Source organism: Puma concolor, chromosome B1 (assembly GCF_028749965.1).
Source record: "Puma concolor isolate L17-30 chromosome B1, mPumCon1.1.hap2, whole genome shotgun sequence".
In the NCBI taxonomy this organism is placed as follows: domain Eukaryota; kingdom Metazoa; phylum Chordata; class Mammalia; order Carnivora; family Felidae; genus Puma; species Puma concolor.
Genome location: NC_141670.1, coordinates 74,442,719 through 74,465,827, shown reverse-complemented (window position 1 = coordinate 74,465,827; position 23,109 = coordinate 74,442,719). Strand labels below are relative to the sequence as shown.

Here is a 23,109-nt window from a genome sequence, read left to right as displayed (position 1 = left end):
TCAAAATTTTTTTGTGTGTGTATTAATAGACCATTCAGATTTCTTCTTGAGCAAATTGCCTGCTTGCCCCCATTTCCTATTTTTTAAATCTTTATTGACTTATAGATCTTTATGTATTCTAGATATCATGTTTCTAAAAAAAAATCAATGAAATGAATTGCGAATATTTCACTTCCTCTGGGTCTTGTTTTTAAAACTGTTATTATGGTCTTATTTCATTCCAAAGTAATTTTAATTCAGACAAAATTATCAGTCTTTTTGTTTACGGTTTATGCTTTCTATGACTTGTTTAACCCTTTCTTGACATATTTCATAAAAAGAGGATCCTAATATTCTTTCTAGAGATTTTGCTTTTCATATATATGTCCTTAATTAGCCTGGGACTGACTTTTGTGTACGGTATGAGATAGGGTTGTAATACTTTTTTCCATAAGGATGTCCAACTTTCCAAGCCCATAAATAATTCTTTTTCTATTTTGTGTATTTATCATATGCCAGGCAAGTTTATAAAGAATTCAGTGAGCAAAAGGTTTGGAAATCCTTTCAGTGGTGAAGTGTGTGCATGTACCTCTGTAGTCAGAGGTATTCCAGAAGCAGCAAAAGAATGGTGAATACAGATCTGATTGAGTTTGAATTCCAACTCTGGCACTTATAAACAAAGTAGGGAAAAAAGAATGCTAACAAAACTAATCAATTTCAAAAATTTGGTAATGAAATGAATATAATTGGACAGAAATTTGGGTTAGAAATATGAGCTGTCCACATCAATTTCAAATGGTTGGAAAGGCTAGAATACAAGGCTCTCCACTGGACTCTGGAAATATTAGAATGAAATGAATGGGACTCTTGACAATACCAACCCAAAGAGCTTTGACTAAATAAATTGAAGAAAACAGTATCAGTGAGGAGCAAGGTATGTGTAAACTTCATTCTTGGTGAAAGAACTGTCTACAGAGAGAGCGCCAGGACTTGGGTCACTCAACCTCATTCCCAGCAGCCTTGTCCCTTGCCTTTTCCATTGAAATAGGTTGAAAATACTAAATAACTTTTCTTAGACACTTTCTACCTGGGATGGCCAGTGATGCAGGTGTACAGCATTCCTTCCCATGCAAAAAGACCAAGCTGGGGCCCCTGGATGGCTCAGTTGGTTGAGCGACTGACTCTTGATTTTGGGTTAGGTCATGATCCTAGGTTTGTGGGATTGAGCCCCACGTGGAGCTCCATGCTGAGTGTGGAGCCTGCTTGGGATTCTCTCTCCTCTCTCTCTCTCTGCCCTTATGCCCTGCTTCTCAAATTAAAAAAAAAAAAAAAAAGACAAAACTGTTGGGGATAAGTTTTTTAGTCTTCTCACCTTGTTGCTTCCAGGAAATTAGATGTAGGATCTGGAAGTATAGCAGCCATCTTGTGATCTCAAGGGCAGACATGTGGCATTCTGAGCTACTCTTGTCAGCCTGCTGTTTCTACCCTTAGAGTTCTTGTTGCCAGAGACAAAATAAAATCATGTCTGTGTAAATAATTGCAGTGAAGGCTTTTATTTTTAAAATTCATTTGTAGCCAAACACATGCCTACCTGATAGAACTTTGATCATTCATTCATTCATTTAATATCGGTTATCACTGAAAACATTTACAGTAATAGGTGCATGTTAGTGAAATGAGGGAAGATTGAAAAGAGGAAGGGAAAGGAGAAGATGGCACATGTTCCTTGTATATTTGGAGTTTAATTTCTAGTAGGAGAAATCAGACATTACCACAGATAAGAATCAGTTTATGATAAGTGCCCTATGTACCAACATCTGGCCCCAAGTATTCAGATGATCTTCTACAAGACCTAGGATTCATTGTGGCAGTTTAGGCACCACATGGGCATATTTATGCATCAAACACTTGATCCTAACATGTCATGTGTTCCCTAAAGTCACATTAAGACTATTTTGTAGTATGAGATATTCAGTGGTATTTTGTACTACAAAACAATACATAGAAAATTACTTTGGGAGCTATAAGACATTTCGTTAAAGAAACACAAGCATTCCAATCTACCTGTTATAGCCACAAGATGGTCTCTATTCTTTTGGTGTGGTGTGGAAAGAAATAAGCAACCTGCTGCCATTTTGTATCAGCATTCTGTATATACAGTGCACAAGAGACAAGAAGGCAGAGAAAACACACTTACAGCCAAGAGTGGGAGTTAGGATGTAAACTCCTGGGATCTTTTTAGCTTCATTCTGGTATTCCTCACCATGACTAATTTCTTGTTTGCACATTTCCAGGACAGTGTGTTAGTTTTATTTCCTGATCATAATTTCATGTAGAGATATAATCTCACTTCTTACATTACTGATCAGTTCTAGATTTAAATTTGGAAGTGAATACTCTATGCAGTTTCTAGTTCCCTGATCCGGATGAATCCTTCCACAGCACAGATAGGTCCTGCCACCTATCTTCTTTCCATAGAATGTCCTTGCGTTCTGGTCAAGGGCTGAAGACATGGTGACAGTGGGAATGGGGGAATAAGACTAAGGCATGGCCAGGGAAGGGCCCAGCTCTAGCTCATCCTTGGTCTAAAGAACCTCTAGGAAGATGAATTGGGGGGCATTTAGGATCACCAGTTTTCTTTGAATTTATTAGTGTTCTTGTAAGGCTCTTACCAAGGGTTTCACAGTAATCCTGGTCATAGACTTGAATGTATGGTGTGTGAGTCAGGCTGCCCCATGGCCTGTCCCTGGCCCTTTCAATCTGATTAGACCTCGGCTGGGGCTGTAGAAGAAGCAATTGGAAGTAAAAGTGTCAGGGTGCAAGGTTGAGGTTAGAGGAAGTTTGCCAACTCATTGCTATGGTACTGAAATGTCTTCTCTTGGAAAACCTTCTAACTAAGACTTCCATGCTATACTCTGCTAAATTTCTTAGACCAGGATGGTTGAGCTATGGGAGTAGGATGTGTTGGGTCCTTAGGCTTTGATCTTTAGTTTATGGAAACATACTATGGGATGATATGGTTTTAGCCTATTTGTCTTTTCCTTCCTTTTTGGAACGTTCTCCTTCTTGATTAAAAAATGCCTTGCTTATAAGATCAAAAGTTTGTGATAAAGATTTTATTCCATATAAAGTCATTTAAACTGTTTTTGTTTGTTTCAGAGATTGCTTAGTCCATCTGTGATTATCTCAGTGCAATTTTCCTTGATATAAACAGAAAGGTTTTAAAAAATTCAATGAATCCCAGTGTTGGTTAACATTAGATTGGCTCATGTTGAAGTTCATATTGACCTCAGAGCACAAGTTTATCTTTTGAGGTTGTTTTGACTTTGGGAGGATAGATATTGGAACTTTCCATAGAGAATACTGCTTGGCTGACTTGTTTTTCTTCTTCATGATGTTAGAAAGAAAATCTCCCTGACCAGAAGCCTCACTCCTCAGCCAAAGCAGTGGTCCATCTGCAGTATCACTGTCTATACTAAGAAACAATCCCAATATCAGTTGATCGAGCACCCAGCAGGAGGCTAGAAAGATGGTGCTTCTGTTTTATAGATGATGTTTCCATGGTCCCAGGAGGGTCAAGAAACTTGGTGAAATCACTAAGAAATGATGCTATTGTGGTGTGCAGATGTGATAGATGTAGGGTAGGGGAATGTGAGCGGGTCCTAGGATTCCTGATTCCCGGTTCAAGTTCACACAAATCTATATTGCACAGCTGGCCTGTGTAAGCTTGTTGAGTGCTCCCGATGCTGATCTTTAGGAACCTGAGACTGAAGACCAGGTCGGATGGTAAGGGAGTCAAAACTGGTCTTGCTACTCTCTCCTCTGTTTGGTAGTTGGTCACTACCCCTTGTCTTTCAAAATCTCCTTAAAACTTAATTAAAATATCAAAGGAAGATGTCCCTGTTTTTTTCCTCCAAGAGTTGAGTCAGTTTTCTGCCATGGCTTCCTAGTTGACTTTGTTCTTTAGTCATCTCTGCTCTTTGCTGTATTTCTCATTCCTGCTGAGTCTTTCCTGTAGTTTACAAACATATTCAAGTCCCTTCTGTATTAAGAAAAAAAAAATCTCTATTCTGCTTCCCTTACTCTCCTTTTATTCTTTCACAACCCAGCTTCTTGAAGGAGCTGTCTACACTATTTCTTTTGCATTTATAAAAATTGAAATATATTTGACATATAACATTGTGTAAGTTTAAGGTGTGTATTTGATACATTTGTATATTTCAAAGGATTGCAATGGTAGCATTAGCTTCTATACTCAATTTATCCACTTTCTTACCACTAATTTATGTTGAGCCCACTGTAATCCTTTCGTTGACCATTTCATCATTCTGTCAAAGGTCACTGTGACGCCCTAATTGTCAAGTTGAGTAGATTCAGTATTGTTCCTTCCCATTTGACTTCTCTGTGGCATTTATCAGTTTATCACTCAATTTTTTGGAAGATAAATTATCTATTATAATTACCTTTATATTGAATTTTACCTAAAATATTAAAATTTACCATTAAGGTAAAATTTAGCTTCTTTTTCTACATTAACCTTCATTAGCACATATATTACTCAAATATTTAATATTAAGAACAGTTGATAGACTTTATTTTTTAGAGCAGGATTGGGCTTACAGAAAAATTAAGTGGAAGGTACAGACAGTTCCCGTATACCTCCTCTTTCCCCTATCACAGTTTTTACATCTTGAATTAGTGTGGTATATTTGTTACAAATGATGAGCCAGTACTGGTACGTCAGTGTTGACTGAAGTCCCTAGTTTACGTTAGGGTTCACTCTTTGGGTTGTACAGTTATATGGATTTTGATAAGTGCGTAATGTCATGTATCCACTGTTACAGTATAATACAGAATAGCTTCATTGCCCTAAAAATCTCCTGTGCTCTATCTGTTGGTCCCTCTTTCTTTTTTCTGGAGCTCCTAGCAACCACTCGTCTTTTTATTATCTCCATAGTTTTGCATATACTTGGTATCTTACAGTATGTAACCTTTTCAAATTGGTTTCTTTCACTCAGTAATTTGCATTTAAGTTTCCTTCAAGTTGGTTTGTGGCTTGCTAGCTCATTTCTTTTTGTCACTGAGTAATATGCCATTGTATGGATGTACCATAGTTATCCATTCACGGTTTGAAGGACCTTACGGTTGCTTCCAAGTTTGGGCAATTGTGAATAAGATTGTAAACATCTGTGTTCAGGTTTTGTATAGACATACATTTTCAACTCATTTGAATAATTATCCCTTAATTTTGAAATCCTATTCTTCTGTGACTTTCATGGTGTCCTTCTCCTTTGGTTTCCCTTCTAGTCTTTGATTATCCATTCATGTTTCCCTTTGCTGATGCTTCTTTTGTCAGCCTCTTAAATGGAGTCCACCCCCCCCCCCCACCCACCCAGTGTTCTCTGTGAAGCTTTTTAATATTTTCAGTATTTCACATATTCTTCTTGAATGGCCTCATCCACTCACAGGACTTAAGTGATCATCTCAATGGTGTGCCCTAAACCTGTATTTCCAGTGCAGACCTTTTCCTCAAACCCCAGCCCCCTGTGTGTGCTTCATTTCTTGGATGTCTCTTAAATGGAGATGTGAGCAACACCTCAGAGAGGAAGGACATCCAATTCTGGGGACTGTTTTTCACATGAAAGTAGAAGTGTTCCTATTTCGCTGACATACATATGTGAATGATGAAGTTTTCCTGCTGTATTTCCTCTAACGCAGGGCTTCTCAACCTCAACATTGTTGACATTTTGGCCAGAAAACTTTCTGTTGTAGGGGGCTGTCTGTACTTTGTAGGATGTTTAGCAGTATCTCTGGTCTCTACCTACTAGATGCCAGCAGTACCTCCCCCTGCCCCCCAGGTTGTCAAAACCAAAAAAACGTCTCCTGATACTGCCAAGTATCCCCCGGTGGTGGAGGAGAAGGGGAATCACCCCCTTGAGAACGACCTGCTCTCATGTAATACACTTTCCACTGCTCTGTCTTTGCTCACACTGCTTCTTTTTGAAGTGCCTTTTCTCAGGGTGAACCCAAGAAGCTCCTACTTATTCCTTAAGACTTGGTTCACCTCCCTTACAAAATCTTTTCTCATATCCATTCCCTTTTCTTTTTCTATAGCATTAGCTCTTCCTTTGTGCCTCACTGTCCTCCTGTGATGTTGCTGTGCTTGCTTATTTACACATATGCCTCTCTGTATGGTGAACTGATTGAGGGTTGGCATCATGTGTTAGTCTTTGAATCCCCAGCACCTCACAGTATGTGGTAATTAATGTGCCCAATTAATACTGTTAAATAAGTGAACCATAATGACCCCTGCTGGTCAAATCCTCTATGATAAATTCTCACAACACTATGTACAGCTCCTTCAAAGCACTTATTTCAGTTGTAATTTTCCATTTTTTTAGTGTGATTATTAAATTAATGTCTTTCCCCCTCACTAGGCAGACCATAATAAGCTCCATGAAGGCAGTAGCTATAGTTGTTTTTGGTCATCATTGAACCATGTAGTGCTTGGCACTTAATAGGTGCTCAGAACATATTTGTAGAATGAATAAATGATCTTGGGAAAGAGTGGACTTTGGAGGTTCAACCTGGGCTTATTAATAACAATCACAACAACTGATGTTAGTTTAAAAAGTGTTTTTGGTGGTAATTATTCTCACTTAAGACTAATAAGAAACCCTGGTAAAAAGGTATTGTTTCTGTCTTACAGATTAGAGGGCACGTGAGAAGACATGTGGTGTGGAATTCTAGTAAGAAGAGTCTTGATGGGATTGATAGAGACAACTCCTTAATGATGTTTGACCCACCTTTGAGACAAATGGAAAGACTGGAGATAAATGTGAGTAAAGAGAAATAATAAATAATAATAATAATAATAATAATAATAATACGAATGCATGGAGTATCACTCATTGATTTACTGGTCATTGATTTCTTGGTGAAATCTTTATGGAAGGATGGCCTTGTTGCTGAAGATGAAAGTATTGGAAAAATATATAGCTACTGATGAGACCATGTGAAGATTTGCTTTGTGTGAATGTGTGTGTATGTTGCATGGAGATATTGTCATGCTATTTAGCAAGGCAACTGTTTCTTGTTCTCAAGTCAAGACTATAATGGAAACCCAAGAGAATTTCTCTTTGGCCAGAGAGCCTTTTATGTTGTCCTTCATGGCCTTTGTTTTCATACTTTTGATCACCCACAGATGAATCCAGGAGAACCAGAGACAACTTCATAGACTGGAAAACCAGAATGAATTTGTGTACATTTCAACTTAAAGATACTGTTTAGGGGAATTAACATCATGATGTTGGAAGGTGTTATTTTATTCACAAATAATTTGCAAGATCTATTATGTGTGAGATTAATCACATGTAAATATTTGGTAGAAGTAAGGAAAATTATTCCCTGTGAAATGGACCCAGTGGTGGGAACTGGCCCAATGAGAAGAGGCTGTGTTTCACTTTTCTAAGCATCCCCAACAGAACTGCTTATTCTCTGAATCTGGAAGAGATCCAGTGGGATTTAGTTTTATGAGGTTTAATGTAAAGGTGTTGTATTTCATGAGATGAAATCATAACACAGTGGGTTGCAAGAATTTTGAGAGATTATTTTTTCAGAGTGTTTGGCAAGCCCCACTCTCTAGAGAATTTTGTGTCTAAAAGAGAAATATAGATCTTCTTACATAGGATTGAAATGATAACTAATCTTTAATCCTTTTTAGATGGCCAGGGTTTGACTGGTTAGGCTGATTGGGAATGCACATAGCAGGTCTGACCTCTACAGTTGGCTTTTTTTGGATCTAGGACTCCCCATGCATCCTAAAACTTCACGGTACATGGGCAATGCATTTTTTGGGCCCCCACTGCTAACCCATGATTAGGGATCTTTTTATTTACTTATAGACCATACTACACCTTTAGGCTTTATGCAGTTTGATTCTCCATCATTTTTGACAGTCCAAATGAACATTTGGCCAAGACGAGAGAATGCTATCAAGCTGTATCTCAGGTTTCTTTCCTCTCCTGCTCCTATTTTGTTTTCAGCTGAGAAACGTTCTCTGTCTCTGTTTTAGAGAAAGCTGAGCCATTCCTTTGACTTAGGTTTGACCTTTTTTTACTTTGTTCTGGAACACATATAGCTGTCCTTAGGCTAAATATCTTTCTACTTTTGTGACCATTTCATCTCCAATTTCCCTGCAATCACCAGGTTTCTCATGAATGGCAGGAGAGAAATAAGACCCTGTGTGTGGGGGGGTGGGGGGTGGTGGGTGGGGGGGTGGCAATCTGGTGCCTCTTCTTATTTCCTGATTTCGATGTGTGTGGAAGGTAGTTTTCATTCTCTGTAGCTTAGAGTCTTCTTGAAATGTGGTTGAGGCAAGAATGTTTTGGAAGTGCAATTAATTCAGCATGGTTGTCCAGCAAAATGTAAGCCTCCCTCTTTTCCCAGGGAGATTCCACCCCCCGCCCTGTTTCAGAAATAAATAGATGCAATCTTAAGACTTTAAAAACATTATGCAGCAGCTGACATATCATCTGTAATGATAAAAAGATGTGCACATCAGCACAGATGTGTTTGTATCAATTCGTGTGCATGATATATATCATGTGGAGCCTCTAGTGAATTCTTATGGTGATACTGATGAAATTGGTGTTGTGGAGGAAGGGAGCATGGAGGTTTGAGTTATTATCATCAAGGAACAAATGTTACATTCCTTATCTTTCTCAAATGCTTTTCTGCAAATACATGTCAGAGCAGGCTGTCATCTGGAGCGAGTCCAGCTTTAGGATGCTTTGAGGAGTCAGGCAGAGGGAGGTTAAACAGCTGGGACATAATCAACAAGAGGAACAAGCTCGTTTGCAGCTGTGGACTATCACCTATCACCTTGTTTCCCAGATTTGCCTGCTCACCTGGGGAGTGTGTTAACACTGGAGAGTTTTGAAGACTTATCAAATCAAATCAGTCTCTGGTGGAAGGCTCAAGGAAATGGAATTTCTAACTAGCAGACCAGTTGATTGCTATGATCAGGCAAGTCTGGGAATCACTTACCTCGTATAATCAGGATGGGCCTTTAAAAAGAGGTGGGTTTTATGAGTGGGTGTGTTGGGGGGGTAGGGAGGTATGCAGTCAAAGACAAATCCTCCGTCTGTGTTTGCTGAGAAGTTACTGAGAACATTGCCCTCATATTTCACAGCGCTCCCTCTGTGGGGCTCCACCCCCATGTACTTCTCTCCAGGTTTGTTCAAGAAAGACTTTTGTCTTTCCTAAGAAATTGGTCTGTTTTCTTCTATCAAATGAGAATTTTTCCACTTATACAACTCTCTTTGCCTCAGTTGCCTGGAAACATGGTGTCAGTTTAACGTTCACTCAGCGATGCTTCGTCTGTTGTGGTTGGTCTGTTAGATTTCCTCTTTCTACTATTGTGTTACCTTTTAAAAAATCTCTATTTGATGAATTGCATGCTGTTTTATAAGTGATTTCCAATCTTATTTTCCCCTGAAAAATGGCAGAGTGTGAATATATAAAACTGAACTCTTAATTAATAGTTGCTAGTGGAGGGAAAATAATATGATGATTTAAATGGTGACTAATTTGGACTTTGAATGCAGTTGTAGCTGTACCACACAAATATGCATCTTATCCTGGCTTCTGTCAACGATTAATGTGGTTGAGAACCAATGAGGGAGAGAACCAGAGACCTAGGTTGATTGTAAGTATTTGGGAAGGTGCATATTTTGAACTTAATTAGTGTGATTTGTTTATGCAAATGATAGTTCTGTGAAGGTAGGGGATTTTTTTTCTCTTACTCATAATCCACAGGTACGGATTTGAATAGAGGTATGGTAGGCAGCACTTTGACTTCTTTTGTTTTCAAATTCAAATGAAAATACATCAAGGTAATACACAGAAATGAGAAATACAAAGTTAAGGTAGAAGAAGTTATAACGAACAGCAAGTCCCCCGCGCCATCCCTTCAACAATGCCTTTCAGAGGCAATCATTTTGTACTGTTTCAGCTTTCAGTTCTGTAAGTGGCCACCTTGACTATTCCATGATCTTTGAATTGGTCTTCGTTCGCTCTTTGCTCTTTTGAAATTTTATGATTCTGTGCCCAGGGAGGTCCCTTTACAGTTTTTGTGCAGCATACTCCAGGTGCCCTTATAACCAGAAAACTCACTTTCTTCAGGTTGGGGAATATTTGATTGTTATTTCTCTAATAATTTCCAGCTCTCCATTTTTTTTCTATTTTAGGAGATCCTATTGGATCATTCCTCCTAGCAGCCTCAGTTTTCCCTTTTTCTTCGGTATAGAGAAGATTTTTTTTTTCTTCCTTGAAGGTAGACACTGGCTGACCGATTGATCATTGAGCAGAAAAACTGGCGCAACTTTTCCATCTACAAAGTCCATCCAGTTCCCTGTTTTCTGCTCCATTGCTCAGACCTTTCCTCCACTCTCCGTGCCATAATCTTTGCGTTTCTTATGGGAAGATCCTTTCCTACTTCCTCTGCAGCCTCGTCTTGTACATATTTGGGGCTGCAGCTGTCTTTGTTCTGTTGCTTCTGTCAAACTGCCTCTCTTAAACTTCTTTCATTAAAAATGTGTTTATGGGTTTATTTCTACATGGATGTCTATATTTTCTCTTTTTTTTAATGTTTATTTTGAGCACGGGAGGGGCAGAGAGAGAAGAGAGAAGGAGAGCGAAAACGTCAAGCAGGCTCCACACTGTCAGAGCGCAGCCTGACTCGGGGCTCGAACTCATGAGCCATGAGATCATGACCTGAGCCAAAATCAAGAGTCAGATGTTTAGTTGACTGAGCCAGCCAGGTGCCCCCAGATGCCTATACTTTCACTAGACCTTTGGCATATTAGTCAGAGTAGGTTAGACTGTGCTGTGGTAACAAACAAACCCCAAATCTCAGTAGCTTAATATAATAACAGTGTATTTCTGCGTCAAAGAATCCAGTCTGATATTCCAAATGTTTGGGCATCTCTTCTGACCAGTTCTCCTTTAGGCTGTGAGTCTTTCACTTCCAGGCAGGACAGATATAGAGAGAAGTAGAGAAAGAAAGAGAGATATTTTACAGAGAGGTTTTGAAGTGTAGTGTATCACGTCTGTCAACATTAACTGGCTGGACCCATCAAGAGAAGCTGAGAAATTAAATTTTAGTTGTGTACCTAGGAAGGAGAGGAGAATAGGATACGGATGGTCCGGAACAGTTTCTGTTACATTTCATCAGCAGGAAAGGCAGAGGTGTGTGTGTGTGTGTGTGTGTGTGTGTATTCAGTTCATCACCTTGAACTAGAATTACTTCTTATCCTTTACTTGATTTTTTTTTCCCCCAACGAAAATCAGAAGAATATCATCAAGAAACAGCCAAAGATGTACTTGGTAAGCAGACTTCCCTTGATTTCTACATTTATTAGTCTGCAAATAAGTATGGATTATAAAAGATTTCTTTTAAAATATGCTTAAAAAACTATAAATATAATATTCATCATGGAAAATTTGAAAATATCAAATTAAAATAAATAATTACTATCAACTTTATCTCTTAGCAAAAACAGTGTTAACATTTTGGTATATTTCCTTTCATCTTTTTGATATATATATATACATACACACATACACACACACACACACACACACTTTTTATTCTGCTTCACTATTCTATCAATTGGTTATATTATACTTTACTAAAGCATTCCTTTATTATTGTATCTTTATATCATTCAAACATTTTGCTTTTATAAGCATTGCTGCTATAAACTTTCTGAAACCTTATTATTATTATTTGCATTCAGAATTTTTCCTTAGAAATGGAATTATTGATCAGAGTACCAACTTTTTAAGGTTACTAGATATGTTTTGCCAAATTATTTTCCAAAGGACCTCTCAATTTAGTCTTCCACAACATTGGATATTATCATTTTCTTCTAATTTTGTACATGTAAAATGTTAATTTAATTGAAGTTTTAACTATGTGGGACAAAGAAGATTTCCTTGTTTTTGTAACCAAGTATATTTCCTCTTTTTATATTGTTTGTTGATGTAACTTTTACATTTTGTTATTGGAAGTGAAAGATTTTTAAAATGAGTTTTTCCTATATTAAACCTCGTACTCTTTGTCCAAATAATTTTATCATGTGCTAGAGGCTTGTGTAAAAATACATCAACTTGGTTTCAGTTTACCAGGAATCGATTCTTTATATTGTTGCCTATTTTTTTACAACGATGTAGGAATGAGCTATGAACTCACTTTGGGGAACTTTGTTTCTTTTCTCTTTCAAGGGGTTATGGACAAGAGATTACTCAGGAAGTTTGTGTAACGATTTTGCTTAAAGATAGAGGAGTGAGTGCAGAGTATAGTTTATTGGGAAAGGTTAGGCAAAGTCTTAGGGTTGGGAAGTATGGATGAGGGTGGAGAGCAAAGCAGTTGGCAGAGAGTAAAGGGTGAATCTTGCTCAACATTCAGAAGTGAAATGGCCAGGGGTGGGGGCAGCTGTGATGGGGCCAGACCTCAAGACTGGGAAGATAGTTAAAAAGAAATGACAATGAGAGTTTATTGCAGAGAGAGGCTGGCAGATATCTGCACAATCAGAGCTTCAGCTACAGCCAAACAAGGGAGTTAACGATTATTGAAATCACTAAGTAAAAGTGCAAACCTTGTCAGTCTTCTACACTTCAGTCTTCAAGTATATATAACTTGTCTTGATCTGTTCTGAGAAGTTGCTTTGATGGGAGGAGGAGACAAACTTAAAGCCCCTGTGGTCTGGTGACCAGGAGATGACAGTGAGAAAAAGACAGAGAAAGGGAGAGGTGGAAGATTCAAAGATGCATTTTCCCTATTTGGTTAGGGTGTGATGCACTGGGGACAATGGATTGGAGGTATCAGGAGAGGGGAGGATGGTAAAGGACAAGTTATACGTGGTGGCCGTTCCCTGAACAAGTGTTGGTGAATATGCCAAGATTCGGAGAGAACTCTTTTTTTCTGGTGCAGGTGGGATGCAGGTGTATATGAAAACCATGGCAGGCGGAATAGGCTGCCTGAGTTGCTTCTTTGGCCAACTGTATTTTAGCAACATCTGTGGATATACTTCATGTTAGAGGCAAATCTGCAGGGATATATCAACACGGGGACTGTCAAAGACGCCTCTGCTTCTAATTTTTTATGTGTCGAAACTTGCCAACTCTGCAAAAAATCCCAAACAAACAATACTGTGATTTACTGTATCTAGGTTCAGAGTAGAAGTTTATTTAACATATTGGTCAATGATACAGAGGGAGCCAAAAATATGACAGCGGGGATTAAATGTCAGGCCAGATGTATCATGTGTGAACATTACTGGATGGTGCAAAATAACACAATACCTTTGGTTTGGAAGTATATAAAATTATTTGGAAATTTTTACTTGAGGGGAAAACTCTGGCTTTGAGGATTCTGTTAAAAATTAGTAATTCAATCTAATAACTATATCTTATGCAGAGTATTTGTTTTTAGTTTAATATGGGAATACAAAGAGTAATTTTTAAAACTAATTTTCTGACTTTCAATTTCTGGAGATCTCTTAGAGCAATCAGAACTGTTATTGTCTAGAATAGGCTTGGCAAATAAAAGTCACTAGATTTCAAATAAGCAAAATAATCAGTATTAAATGCTGCCATGTTGGATTTCTTCCTTATTCTTTTGAAGCCCTGGTAAATCTCTCTAATTTCTTCACTATGCACTAAACTGTGGGTGTACTGTGGAAAGTGTCTCATCATGAAGCAAATATAATACTGGAATAGTTTTTTTATTTTAAAGTTTATTTATTTATTTTCAGGAGGGGGAGGGGCAGGAGGAGAGGGGAGAGAGAGAGGATCCCAAGCAGGCTCTGCACTGTCAGTGTGGAGCCCGACGCGGGGCTTGATCTCACCAACCTGTGAGATCATGACCTGAGCCAAAACCGGGAGTTCGATGCTTAACCGACCGAGCCACCAGGCACCCCAATACTGGGCTAATTTTTATTAAAATTGTTAGGAATCATTGATTTTCTATAATTGCTACTCATATTGATAATTTGTATCTTGTAACCTAAATACACACATAAATGGATGAAGTCCTACTGTTCCACTTTCAGCTGCTGCCCCAGCTGAGAACAGAGTGATAAGTATCTCCTACTTTTCAAAGATGGAGCTAGAGACATTTCTGCCAGACTTAGTAAGAAGATAGCAGAGCTAGTCATGGAACCATCAATCTTGTCACCCCACTTCAGCCTACCCAAGATAAGGGTGGACTGTTGAAAGGTGGGTTGAAGAGAGCCATCAAGGTTAAGCATAAGGAGTTAAAGGTAAAGAGTTTCAGGCCAGGAGGTAGTGGCTGTGTGTGTGTGTGTGTGTGTGTGTGTGTACATATGCATATGTGTACATATTTTGTGGGGAGAAATGGGCAGTAGCACTTTGAGAACTGCTCAGAGAGAGTGGGCATACTTTAAAAAGGAGAGTCTATCATTTTACTTCCCGCCTGATTGTTTGCATGGTGACAGAATTGTGGGCCCACTTTCCTGGGAGGGAATTTTTAGAAGCTGCCTAGCCAAGGGAAAGGGATGGTCACAGGAAGGCCTGTAATCTCCCTGGAAATAGTGTCAAGAATATGAATTTTCTAGAGGCCAAATGCACATTGAGATGTAAACCCAGGCATGAGTCATTAAAAAAAATTTTTTTTAATGTTTATTTATTTTTGAGAGAGAGAGAGAGAGAGAGACAGAGTGTGAGCTGGGAGGGACAGAGAGAGAGAAACACACATATAATCCAAAGCAGGCTCCAGACTCCAAGGTGTCAGCACAGAGCCCATCGCAGGGCTCAAACCCACGAGCTGTGAGATCATGACCTGAGCCGAAGTAGGATGCTTCACCGACTGAGCCACCCAGGTGCCCCTGGCATAAGTCATTTTTATTGGACCTTCCTGAGAGGATGAGACCTGAGGCCCAGAAGCATCTTTAAGAACGAGTTTGAAACTCATTCACAATTGATGTTCAGACCTGTCCTGATATGACTGACTAACTATACCAACTATCTCTGTAGCAGCTCCCCCCATCCCTACTTCATGGGAACCAGGTTTAGGGAAGATTGGGAACAGGGTCCCTGAAAGAAAATCACAGGAGTTAACAAGGCATTTGAAAGGGTCTGTCAGACCAAGCCCAAGACCTGGTGTCAGAAGGGCACAGGGACCAAAGATCACTGTGCCCTCCCTCCCACACTTTTGTGTTCTTTGAGGGAGAAATGCATGTGAGGCAGAAGTGAAATAACCATGCCACAAGACCCTCTGATGACACACTTGTGAGTGCTCCTCACTCTTCTGAACAAGAAGGACATCAAAAGAGATGTTTACTGTGTCAGCCGGAGAAAGGTAGTGGCAGTTGTAAGGTGGACACTGTGAGGAATGCCCAAAGTTGGCAGCTTGGAGGAGGCTGAAGCCTGGGAGCAGTTGTGGTTAAGAGCAGGTCAGCGTGAGATGTAGGGGCCTCAATAAGCAAGTGGCAATGACTTTGGAACCCGGAAGCCCAGATCTGTGTGATGGAGAAAACAGTTGGGAGCACAGGGCTGGCTGGCTGAAGATGATGGCTCAGCTCTGAACATACGTAAGTCACCTTTTGCCCCTCTGTTTGCCCCTCTGGAGCTTCTCAGAAACAGAGGAACAGGGAGCTAGAGGTAATTACTGTCTAGTGGACGAGGGTCTTTTTTTTTTATTTTTTTTATTTTTAAAAATTTTTTTTTTTTCAACGTTTATTTATTTTTGGGACAGAGAGAGACAGAGCATGAACGGGGGAGGGGCAGAGAGAGAGGGAGACACAGAATCGGAAACAGGCTCCAGGCTCTGAGCCATCAGCCCAGAGCCCGACGCGGGGCTCGAACTCACGGACCGCGAGATCGTGACCTGGCTGAAGTCAGACGCTTAACCGACTGCGACACCCAGGCGCCCCTGGACGAGGGTCTTAAAGTGGTTTTCTAGGGCCTGCAAACTGGATGGGGTTTTGGGGACCCCTGCATTATGCAACAAATTCAAGTTTGATGCCCGCCCCCCCCCCCCCCCCAGAGTATATTTCTTTAGAATGCCACTGTGATACCCATTAGCACTTTAGAATATTGGTAAGAATGGACAAGATTGGTGACTTTCAGCATTTAGTTGGCTTTAAAATATCTGGCCCAGACTATTATCTAAAGCTAAAATCTGTACAGTTCATGAAGAAGTTAATATGGAGCAAGTCCCTAGTTGAGGAGCAAAAGGAAACAAAATCTACCCCAAATGCTTTGAAGTGTTGCTGCTTTTCTGGAAGAAAGTGATCCACGAGTGAAATTCATCGTAGAAGGACTTGAAATGGCACAACAGCCGATTTTATTGGAAAGAAGTGGCACCCGTGCATAGCGGAGACCTCTCCCTTTCCATCAGATAAATTTCCTAGATGGCTCCAGGGTCAATGTGCAGTCTTCGATATATGCACACATATATTGTAACCCCAAGAGAAACATGAAATGATTTCTTTGTCCAGGGGAATTTCAGCGGCAGAATACTCCATGACCCCCTAACCTCCCAGCCCTTTTCTCTATGTATCCTCTTTCCTCTTGCCTTGTTTTGTTGAGGGATTTTCTTTTGTCTTCTGATTCTGCTTCATTTGGCCAGCGCTCTGCGGGTTTTGGCACCTGGGAAGTTCTGAATGTGGCCTTTGTGTTTGTTGAACTGCACTGTGCCCAGCCAGGCAGAGATGATCACTAAGCTTTTCTATAGCTTCATAACTGCAAATTGCTCAGCCATTTGTCCTTTAATCCTCATAAGCCCTTTGTGCTGGAGGCAGCACCCCATTATCATCGCCCTTCATTTTCCAGTCGAGAAGGCGGACGATATGTGACTTGTTCAAGGACACAGGTTGAGCTGAGAATCTGTCTGCTTGGACCACAGGAGACTTGCCCATGAAGATAATGGCAGCGAGGCTGAACTGGGTAGAGTGGGCTACACTAGGGTAGGCTGAGGTTTGCAGCCTTTTGGAGGAACCCTGACATCCAAGATGCAAGGCATGAAAGACTCGCTGGGTTGGGGGTGGGGGGACTTGTGTCACAAAGAAGAACTAGTAAACTCAGATGATTTCTGAGTGGTAGTGTAGAGATGCTGTTGTGGCTGGTGCTGTGTGGGTTCCTCAATTGTTTCAGGTGGTCTATCTAGTCAATAATGAGCCCATTAGAGAGCCTCTGTTCAGAAGCACAGATGCCAGCCCTGTCTCTACCCTTTGCAAACTCATCCTCCTCTCCTCTCTGCTGCTTTCTTTCCCCCACCTTTTGAAGGTGCCCTTTTTTCTGCTTCACTAAGGAAACACAGGCCATCAGGCTTTTTGCTACCTCCACTGAGCTGTCCTTTCACAAATCCCCTTCTTCTTTCTATTTCCAAGAAAAAGATGATCTGGCCTTTTTTTCTCACCAATCCTCCCCCTTGACGGCATTTGACCTACTGTTTTAATGACTCCCTCCCTCTTTCCAGTACTGCTTTCTGCCACTTAATGTCTCCCCCATTGACCTGAGCCCCTACACAGATATACATTCAGTGCTCCTTTACCGATTGCAGTCTATTTGAACACTGTTGCCAGCTGTCTGTGTCCCTCTTTTGCTTGCAAACTCTTTGAGTGGTGGATTCTACTTATTGTGTCCACTTCCTGCCTCCCACCTTCAACCTCCTGCTGACCCAGTCTTATCTCAGATACTACGGATGTGGCGTTCACTCTAGTATTTTTTTTTTGGTCGCCAATGATCTGTTATTGGCCATACTGAGTGATGTTTTCTGGATTCATTTTTTTTTTTTCCTGCCACTTTGCCATTATAGATGATCCTAGGCTCTTGGAATCTTTTTCTCATTGAGTCCCATGATGCAACCTGTCCTGGTTCCTTTCTGTGTTGGCCTGCTGCCTGTTTCCTTCCCAAGCCCCTTCAAACATCTCCAAAGGTGCTGTTGTATTTTATGTCCCTCAGAGAACTCACTTGGTGCCTTCTCTAATGACCTGTAATTATGAGAGTTTGACACCCAAATCTCTACAGCTTCCTTGAAATGATCTGTTGTGCTCTAATTCCTAGTTTCAGACTTATCACTGGGTATTTCCAAATTGCTGATATGAAGGCAGCTGAAGCAAAATGTATATAAAATAGAATTTATCATCTGCCCTCTAAAACCTGCTCCTTCCTCCTGACTTCCCATTTTTGTTAATTATGTCACTGTTATATCTTACAGCCATCTTGATCCCTTTCTTTCCTTGTCTCGTGTCATCCAATTAGGTCCTATCTCCTTCTCCATCACGGTGCCTGGAATCTGTACTTTGCCCTCCTACTGCCATGGTCCCTTGTCAGTGCCTCTGACCTTTGCTTCCTTCATCCCCATCACTTCCTAAGTGGCCTAACTGTCCTCCCTCTCTCTGTGCTTTCTTCTACAACCCATGTAGTACTTTCTCTAGATGCATTTTCCTAAATTTCCATTTGTAGTTACAGGTACTTTAATCACATCACTTCCTGCATCAGAAATTATCAGTGATTTCTTAATTGCTTCTGAAATCAGCTCCAAACTTAACTGCCTTGGGATCCCTTGCCTCTGGGCCCTGGCCCACATTTCTAGCCTCCTCTCTCTCCTAATTTCCCACAAGATTCTGCTCCATTCAAATATAAAATCCCTGAAATGTTCCTTGTTTCTTTTTGCATCATTTCTTTGGTTTATAGCATTTCCTTCTCTTTCGACACCCTCTCTCTGCCCTCTGTCTTCAATGCTTCAAGATGCCCCATTCTACGTGGCCCAGTTTTTTTTAAATTTTATTTTTTATTTTTTAAAATTTGCATCCAGATTAGTTAGCATATAGTGGAACAATGATTTCAGGAGTAGATTCCTTAGTTCCCCTTTCCCATTTAGCCCATCCCCCCTCCCACAACCCCTCCAGCAACCCTGTTTGTTCTCCATATTTATGAGTCTCTTCTGTTTTGTCCCCCTCCCTGTTTTTACATTATTTTTGTTTCCCTTCCCTTATGTTCATCTGTTTTGTCTCTTAAAGTCCTCATATGAGTGAAGTTATATGATTTTTGTCTTTCTCCGACTAATTTCACTTAGCGTAATACCCTCCAGTTCCATCCACATAGTTGCAGATGGCAAGATTTCATTCTTTCTGATTGCCGAGTAATACTCTATTGTGTGTGTGTGTGTGTGTGTGTGTGTGTGTGTGTGTGTGTGTGTATATATATACACACACCACATTTTCTTTATCCATTCATCCATTGATGGACATTTGGGCTCTTTCCATACTTTGGCTATTGTTGATAGGCTGCTATAAACATGGGGGTGCATGTGTCCCTTCGAAACAGCACACCTGTATCTCATGGATAAATGCCTAGGAGTGCAATTGCTGGGTGATAGGGTAGTTCTATTTTTAGTTTTTTGAGGAACCTCCATATTGTTTTCCAGACTGGCTGCACCAGCTTGCATTCCCATTCATGGCCCAGTTTTTATGCCACATCTACTTCAAGAGGTCAGTTCAGGAAGGAAGGAAGGACAGATGGAAGGAAGGGAGGGAGGGGGGGTCCCTGTAATGTACCAAACAGCTATTGAACAGACATAGTCATTCATGTGCTTCTGTGCTCCCTTCCCTGGGGCCCTGGAGCTGTTCTTCTGAACCTCAGCTGCACGTGGAATCCCCTGGGAGCTCTTAAAAGCACCAGTGCCAGGCTGCATCCCAGACCAATTAAATCATAATCTCTGTGGCTATGGCCCAGTTATTAGTATTTTTTTAAAGCTCACCAAATGGTTCCTATACGCAGCCAAGAATTTATGTCTACCATGATGTGACATTTTTGTAGACTTATTTTAGTGGTACTGTATTTTGTTCTCTGTCAAACTGCTGGTCCTTGAGGGATTCTTTGTTTCTGTAGCCTCCTTGGTGTCTACCACAGTTTCTTATACTCAGTGGGCCGTCAAAGAAAAAAAAAAGTTTTAAATGAGTTTAAGAATGGAAAACAAATAAAAAGATCAGTTTTTAGGGAGGAACATAGATTGGCTTTGTGGCTGTCCCACAGTAAAAATGATGAATTGAGAATCTCTTACATGTAAAATAACCTGAGACTCTTAAATGCAGAGAATAAACTGAGGGTTGATGGGGGGTGGGCAGGGGAGAGGGAAAAATGAGTGATGGGCATTGAGGAGGGCACTTGTTAGGATGGGTGAGCACTAGGTGTTGCATGTAAGTGATGAATCACAGGAATCTACCCCCCAAACCAAGAGCATACTATATACACTATATGTTAGTCAACTTGACAATAAGTTATATTAAAAAAATAATCATAATGAAAGAAAAAGGAACCTGGTTCAAGTGTTTTGTATAATCCATTTGTATCCAAGCAGTTAACATGCCAACTAAGTATTTATTAATATCTGTCTAGTGAGACCATACCTTGTCCATATGGGCAATTAATAAAATGCCGTGTATGCTTCAAATACCTTGAATGAATACACATTGTACCTCATGGATTGTTATCAAGGTTAAATGAATAAAGCTCCTGGGAGAGAAAAAAGGCTTAAAAATCATAAGTTAAAATATTTTTAATGAAGCTGCATTTTTGAAAGAATTACTTGCATTTGTGCATTCTCCCTTTCTTGAGCACCATTGAATATTTTCAGCTCAATGGAAAACTAGCATTCTCTCGCTTCCTTCCATACACTATACATATTCCTGGTACCAATGTGTGGATGTTGCAGAGCCTCTTTTAGTCTGTGGGGACAGGAGTGAACTTAAATAATATTTGTATCTGGATTGTTGCTATATTCAGGATGAGGAGGCCCCTTAGAGAAGAAAAGAGAAAGAAGCAGGACTCCTGAGCTAATTCTTTTGTTTATTTATATTTTTTAGATTATAAAGGCACAGGATATTTCATGGAGTGTGATTTAATGGCCTGGACTCTGGAGCCAGACAGATTTGTGTTCAAATTCTGGCTTCATTTACCAGCAAGGTTGACTTTGGACAAAGTGCTTGGCCTCTCCAAGTTTTGATGTCTTCAGCTGTAAAGTAGGGAGTTAACACTTATATCTCAGTGTCGTGGGGAGGGTTGAGCCATATAATACAGTTAGGGAAACTGACAGTAGGACCTCACAAAGGTTTCCATTTCTTTAACGTCCTGTAGATATCAGGGATTTATTTTTTGCCCCATGACCTTGGTAGACTTTCTCTTCATTTTTTCACTGCCTGCATTTTATTGGTAGTTTTGTAGACAGAAATATGCAGTTTAATTTTGGATCTGAGAGCTTTTCATTCTTAGAACCCAGTAAGGATTTCTTTTTTCTTCTGTAAATTCATTGAATGTTGATTTCCTTTGTAGTGTCTTTGCCATAAATTCTACTCACTACGTATAACTTAAGTAGGAGAAATGTAATGGCATTACATAGTTACCCTTATATGGAGAATGTAGGACAGTATTCTAACTTTGTTTCCAAGGAATTGACATTTCCACTTGAAAAGACTTCTAAACTGAATTTCATTTGCTGAAACTTCTGGAAACTCAGATTGAGGAGTCTTCATACTTTTGTACAAAACAAGTCTTTGGTGGGCTTCTATTTAATTTATTGCCTTGTACATAGATTGCTTGAAGTGGTCACAGTAGTCTCTTATAAATCACAAACAAGCGTTCACCCTCATTCCAGTTACAAGCCCTACATCACCAGTCAAATCTTACCAAAGCCCATTTTAGAAATCTTGAAAAATTTCTGACATTTTGTTAAAACAACTGGAAAATAGATTTTTCCTGTCTCCCTTCCACATTCCTTTCCTCATCCATCACAGTACACTTTGTGTAGTGCTATTTTGAGTCTTCCTTATATTTCTTTATATACGTACCTTTTATGCAACCTGAAATTAAATGTTTAGGTATGAAACTGGGCACTTTGCTGCCCCACACAGAAACACTTTATGAGTTCAGCTGGAAGAGAGCCGAAGTGCACACAAAGTTGATGTCAAGGGCTACTTATATTGAAGTAAAATTAAATTTATGGATTGGAAAAGGAAGCCTAATTTTTATGTGCCTCTTCCCTAAAAGCCAACTAAAATCTAAGAAGAAAGAAAACTATCTGAGCCAGTGTAAGTGGACCTAACCCATTTCATTTTCTGAGACTGATTTTAGTTCATTACTTATGGGGTGAAGGCAGAGACTAGTTCATTTGGGATTAAGAATGATTCTAATACTAGGGTATAATTATGTTAGCATTTTTTAGTACCTTGCTTAGCTAGCCTGGGTCTTTAAAAAAATTATTTTTTAAGAAAGAGATAAAGTACATTTTAATCCTCTGAATTTATACTCATTGCTCAGCATTTCCAATTCCTGGAAAACTCATTAGGTTTTATTAGTATTGCTTCTTTTCTAGCTTTCTCCGTTACAGAGCTACACTTCCCCAACGGACCACCACATCTTTGGGTTTCTAGTCCTTGGAATTTTGCTTCCTAGTTCCAGAGCTAAGGAGCCAATTTGCATTCCTTCCTTGTCCCAAAGTCCTTCTCCTATTTTGAATACCTCTACTTGTCTAAATTTATCAAGGGGGAAAAGGAATGTATCACTTTGGCCTGAAAAATTCCTTGCTGAGTCCCTACTCCATTAAAAAAAAAATCATAATATTTGGAAGGAATTGGCCAATCCCAATTCTTAGGCCTGAAAAGAACCGTTTATTTCAGAGAGAATCTTTTTGTGAATTTTTTTTTTCTGTATACATAGTGACTGAAACAACTCAAGCTTATTCACACACCTTGATTATTACTTCATAGTACAGAAAGTAGGACTAGCAATCATGCTGGATTGAATTTCCCAATATTTTATTTCAGATAAAAGAGCCAGGGTAGAGGATGAGCTCTTAGATAAGGTTTTCCAACCACTAACCCAGATGTGATTTTCATCTGAGCAGCTGGGAAATCTCAAAGTTTCATTCAGGTAGGTTTGATGATGGTTCACATGCATATTCTAGGGTTGGATTCTGTGCCTTAGTCATAGAATATTGCAATTAGGGGGAACCTTAATGGTATTAGTTAATTACTCTCCTCCACATTCTACAGATGAGAAAATGGAGTTTGCATGGGATTTCAGAGGAGGATGAAGTTATCT

At 39.8% G+C, this 23,109-nt stretch overlaps 1 long non-coding RNA gene across 2 annotated transcripts in view; it reads left to right on the top strand.

Annotated features, from left to right (window-relative positions):
* LOC147581694 (uncharacterized) overlaps positions 1 to 23,109 on the top strand; it is a 395,955-nt gene that overhangs the window by 17,915 nt on the left and 354,931 nt on the right. For both annotated transcript variants that reach the window (XR_015250168.1, XR_015250167.1), the window contains exon 2: positions 6,689 to 6,817. This is a non-coding gene — a long non-coding RNA (uncharacterized LOC147581694). The remainder of the gene's footprint in view (positions 1 to 6,688; positions 6,818 to 23,109) is intronic.